The 5,914-nt window shown below is 38.0% G+C and overlaps 1 pseudogene; it reads right to left on the bottom strand.

Annotated features, from left to right (window-relative positions):
* Positions 1-3,249: 3,249 nt before the first annotated feature.
* LOC129085573 (dynamin-1-like protein) lies at positions 3,250-5,145 on the bottom strand (annotated as a pseudogene).
* Positions 5,146-5,914: the final 769 nt, after the last annotated feature.

The raw sequence follows: 5,914 nt of genomic DNA, 5'->3' as shown, positions 1-5,914 counted from the left end.
TAAATTAGAAAGCAGGAATCAAAATTGAGAGGAGAAATCAATGAACTGATTCTAAAGTTTATATTAAAGGACAAAAGAATCTAGGAAAGTGAATGCAATACTGAAAGAAAAGAACAAATTTGGAAGACAGATACTACCCGACTTCAAGACTTACTGTAAAGCTACAGTGATCAGCAGTGTGGTATTGGTGAAAGAATAGACAAATAGATCAGCAGAACAGAATAGAGAGCCTAGAAATAGACCCCCAAATGTATAATCAACTGACCTTTGACAAGGGAACAGAGGCAATACAATAAAGATTCTTTCAACAAATAGTGCTGGAACAACTGGACTTACATATACATAAAAAAACATAGACCTTATACCCTTCAAAAATTAACTCAAAGTGAATCATAGACTTAAATATAAAATACAAACAATAAAACTCCTATGATATAGGAGAAAAATTATATGACCTTGGGTATGACCATGACTTTTTAGATACAACACTAGAGACATATCCATGGAAGAATGAATCGATAATATGAACTTCATTAGAATTAAAAACTTCTGCTGTACAAAAAACACTATGAAAGAAAGAGAAGACCACTTACAAACTGGGAGAAAATACTTGCAACAAATATATCTTATATAGAGCTATTATCCAAATTATACAAAGAACTCTTAAAAATCAATAATAAAAACAAACTTGATAAAAACAGGACAAAGAACAATCACTTAAGCAAAAAAGATATACAGAATGTAAATAAGCATATGAAAAGATGCTCATTATAAATCACTAGTGAATTTTCAAATTAAAATACAATAAGATGCCACTGCACGTCTATTTCAATGGCCAAAATCCAAAACACTAGCAATACCAAATGCTGGTAAGGATGTGGAGCAACAGTCTCCTTTACTGCTGATTAGAATGAAAAATGGGGAAGTCAGTTGAGAAGCTAGTTTAGCAATATCCTACAACACTAAATATATTCTTCCCATACAATCCAGCAATCACATTCTTTGGTATTTACCCAAATGAGCTGAAACATATGTCCACCAAAACACCTGGACATGATGTTTAGAGGAGCTTTATACATAATTGCCAAAACGTCCTTCACTAGGTGAATGGATAAATTGCGATACATGCAGACAATAGAATATTATACAGCACTTAAAAAGAAATAAGAATCAAGTCATGAAAAGGCATGGAGACATCTTACATGCATATTATAAAGTGAAAGAAGCCAATATGAAAAGGCTACATGTCATATGATTCCACCTACATCATATTCTGGAAAAGGCAAAACTATGGAGACAGTAAAGATTCACAGTTACCAGGGGTTGGGGGAATGGAGGGATGAATAAGAACACAGAGGATTTGTAGGGCAGTAAAACCATTCTGTATGATACTATAATGGTGGATATGTGTCATTAATACATTTGCCAAAACCCATAGAGTGTACAAGAGTGAATCAAAATGTAAACTATAGGCTTTGGGTGATAATTATGTTAATGTAAGTTCACCCATTGTAACAAATATACCACTGTGGTGAAGGATATTGACAGTTGGGGGAGGCTGTGCATATGAGGGGAATTGGGGGTATATGGGAAATCTCTACCTTCTGCTCAGTTTTTCTGTGAACCTAAAACTGCTCTAAAATATGTCTATTTTTTTTTAAATATTTAGAGGAGAGGTACTATCAAGTTCCTGAAAGATGGGAGGGAACTGAATCCAATGCACCTTGAATAAACGGAATTTAAAGAGAAAATAATATTTCTATATTCTTAAGTAAGAAAGAGGATGTGATCAGTAAAGATGTAGATAGATTCACAACAAAGATATACATAGATGTAGATAGATTTGAGAGTGGACAGTTGGTGAAATGTTCCTGATTGAAATGTAAGAATTCTGCTCATCATAGTACACTGAAGACAGGTCCACCAGCCTTCCATATTAGGAAAACATACCACCCATGGGATGTGTGGAAATGCAATGTCTGCTCTCTGGGGCCCGAGAAATAAAATTGCAAACTATCATCTAAGTCGGTATCCTAATTAGGGACTTAGTCATTTCCAGGTAGTGCATGAGGCAAAAGCACATTCCCAAGAGTATCTCTTTTGTAAAATTGGGCATTTATGGCGTCAGTGATTGGAAGTTATTGAAGACTGTGAAGAGAAGTAAAGGCCTAAAGGCATTTAAGTGGTTTAAGAATGGGGGTGGGGGTGTGTACATGTGTACGTGAGTGTCTCAACAAATAAACCTAAATAGCTTTGTTGGCAAAAAATGTATTTTAATTCTTACATATTACAGAACTGATATTATCATTTTCACAACTGCCATTTGAGAACACAGGAGTCAAACCCACTTGCTGCCTGGTGAGATACTCAGTAAGGGCTTCACTCTTTCAGTTCATAAGTGGACCATTCGATGTATTCTTGCAACACATGGGCAATCTTTAAACTCTGCTGCATTTTTCCAGGCTCACTTGCTCTCACTAATACTCATTCAAATACACATATAACCCAAAAATATGTCACCTTTCTGCATAAATGGGTTGAAGCTATTTAATACATCTTTTACTTCCTTTTCCCCAGTCTCCAATAACCTACTGTAACTATTCCTTAATGGGCCAACTTTCCACTTTACCATCTGCCTACTGCATATACTTTTGAGGAAACCCATTTTCTCATTGAATTATTTCTACCCTCTTGGATTTCAGCATTTTTTCTTCCTCTAATTGTTGCAGTAGGTGTTTCTGATCTCTTTGTCTCTTCTGATCTGTTTCATATTATTGGACTTTGTTCTCAGGTCTGACTGGGGTGCTGTGATCTTCAGATTTTGAGATGGGCTTCAAGAGTTAAGGACATCAGAAAATATAATACAGGGGGGGGGGGGGGGGGGGGGGTTAAATTAAAAAAAAAAAGAAAATATAATACACTGCTCTTTTCCTGAAAATATAGATTCTGAATCCTGAGTGAACCTAAGAGTAAATAGTGGAGTTAAAAATGAAAATTCCTAGGCTCCATATACAGAACTTATAATATGCATCTGGAGAGGACTCTGCTTGTTTTGTTTTGTTTTGTTTTGTTTTGTTTTTAAGAAATGGCCATTTATTATTTGGATTAAATGTGTGATTCAGTTTGTAATACAGAGTACAATTTTCAGTTTATAGCCAGTCTTCATGTGAGCAGATTCATACCATTGCAATACACAGGAGTTCATAAATAAAAATCTACTCAAGTAGGCAGTAACTAGCAACTTTCAACTCAACAAAGTCTCAGTAGCATGTACTGAGTCTCTCGGATTTCAGCTATAATTTGACCTGCTCCTTGTAGTGCCTTTAGCATATCAGCTGCCTCTTTCCTATGCTGGGCCATGTTCTCAAATCATCCAATAAGGATGACTTGTAGAGCTGTCCTACTAACTCACTCTGAAGAGTACCTTTGACATGACTAACCAAAAACTGCATTATTGCCTTTGGCACACTGTCTTGAATATTCTCTCTGACATTAAGAAAATAAGATTTGATGAGTCATTCAATAACCTCACAATCTCACTGCTCACAGGCAGATAGTTTTCGTGCAATTGGAACTGGCACATCCAGTAGATTCACAGGATGGCCTTTTTGTGGACTGGCTGGCATAATTGGAATTGGTTTTGACTTTTCCTCGGCTAATAATTCTTCTGTTTTTGAAGTTTTCAGTATTCCTCTCCAGTTGCCTGTTGGTTTTTGAAAAGCATCTCCAACTCCACTACCTCCAGATGCAACCTTGTTTCTTGATACAGCTGAAGATAATTCTCTTGCTAGCCTGTTTCTCCTTTGTTCCTCTATATTATTGTTCATTAGCCCACAAGCATCAGCAAAGTCTGGATGTTTTGTGCTGATATAGGCCAATTCAATTGCCACTAAGTTATGGACCATTTCATTTGTAACTGGCAACTGTTTACAAAGAAAGCAAGTCACTGCTTCAACTATAGCATCATGAAGTTTAGGAAACCGCAAAAGCTCCTCTAATTGCTACAGTGCTGAATGATCCTTTGCATTTCCTCATGAACCAGTTCAACACAATGTAATCTGGGCTTTAGACATTTGATCTGCCACTTGACCAGTAACTCAAATGAAACTTCAGGCACAAACAAAGCTGGACGAGGACCAGTAGCATTTCTAATGGCAGTCAATATGTCAATAATGTTAAGGCCACCTAGTGGGTCAACAGATTCTAAGGTTCTTCCGAAAGTCTCATGGAAAATGTAACAGATTCTAGCACCACCACATAGCTCTGAAGTTTCAATGTATTTTGCAGTTCCTTCAATAGTGTTACAATATTCTGTGGCAAATTTGGTAATAAGCTGGAGTAAAGTAGCGCTTTTATCATCCACAAGTTCACCATAGCTATTTAAAAGAAACTGATATTGAGCAGCTAGAACATTTATTCTTGTCTTCAACTCTGGTAAGCAATCTCTGATGTGATGCATTAGTAACCTGTTTAGAGTCCTAGCAAAGATACTTTGTTCCATTTCAGTTAGCCAAAGAACGGTATTTCTCTTGAAGGAAAGCATATTTATCAGGGATTGAATCAATTACACTTGTTAATATCTAGCTGGCTTCTGTTAACTACTCAATGACTCCATTGGACAGGTATAACCCTTCCCATTAACACATCCATGAGATCCAGTTTAGTGATTACAGTGAGAGTTCTGTGACCTTGACCATTCCTGGCAAATCCACAAGTGTCAGATTGACAAGGTTAGGTGAAAAAATCTTAAGATTAATTGGTTCAGGGTTTACTCCCTTATTATTTCCTGAAAGTCTTTCTGTTTCATTCTCAGTTTCCTGTTGAATTTCATCAAAATCTGTGTAAAGCTTATTTTTGGTGTGAAGAAATTTACCTCACCCCTCTGCTTCAACCCCATTTTCTTCTTCCATTGTTTTTCATTTATCTTCAGGGGAAACATGGACAGGCTGCAGAATGAGAGGTCTCCAGATGACAATACCAGTGCCTCTGGGAAGCAGGTCCCTCCCCATGAAGCTTTCTAGCACTGAGCTCTTTCTGCTGTTCTGTGTTCCCACCTCAACTATCTGAGGCAACTGGATGCTAATCAGCACCCACTATGTTGAAGACGTCCTGAAGCTTGTTGATAACCGGAATTAGCACCTCCATGACTCTGAAAACATGGGACCAGACTCTGCTTGTTGACCAGCATTCCAGGAGGTTCTGATGCAGGTTGTTCATGAGCCACAATCAGAGAAATTCCTCAAAATAAATTCAAATGATTGGCCACCATAACAGGTATCTCCAGGTTTCTACTTCAGAAAATTAGTAGAGGTAAGAAAGCTTTAAGATTGGTACACTCTGCACTTCCACAATGTCTTCAGGGACCTAGGTTTCCTCCCATTTTCAACTTTGCCATTCTTGGCTTGCTGGCTTTGTCCTGAGGGGTCTTCCGTCACAGTTGCCAGGTGGGTGCACAGTGCCTCGTGTCACATTTCATATGCAGAAATGACAGCTCCGCAAGAAGCCATGTTTCCTTTTGCTTCTTCTAAAAAAGGAAGGAATCTTTTTCTAGATGCAAGATCAGTAGATCAGTAGGTCCACCCCCACACATTTCACTGGCTGAACTGGGTCCCATGTCCATCCCTAAGCTAATAGATGCCATGCAAAATGGGACCACTCAGACTTGTCAGGAGCTAGGACACATGGCAGGGACAGTGAGCAAGTAAGTCAGAGGGAGAGGATGAAAGTTAGGAAGGCCTTGAGGAGGTAGCCCTTAATGCCCACGCAATATTTTACCTATTTTCCTAGCTTATTTTTCACAAAATTCCTCCAAATAGAGCACTGTGGTTTCAATGATAGGAGTTCCCTGCTTGTCCATGGGGGATAAGTTCCAAGACCCTCAGTGGACGCCTAAAACCTCAGATATCATTGAACA

This window comes from Pteronotus mesoamericanus, unplaced genomic scaffold, assembly GCF_021234165.1.
Source record: "Pteronotus mesoamericanus isolate MK-2021 breed Mesoamerican mustached bat unplaced genomic scaffold, CSHL_Meso_final scaffold_31, whole genome shotgun sequence".
NCBI lineage: Eukaryota > Metazoa > Chordata > Mammalia > Chiroptera > Mormoopidae > Pteronotus > Pteronotus mesoamericanus.
This window is presented reverse-complemented; position numbering and strand designations above follow the sequence as displayed.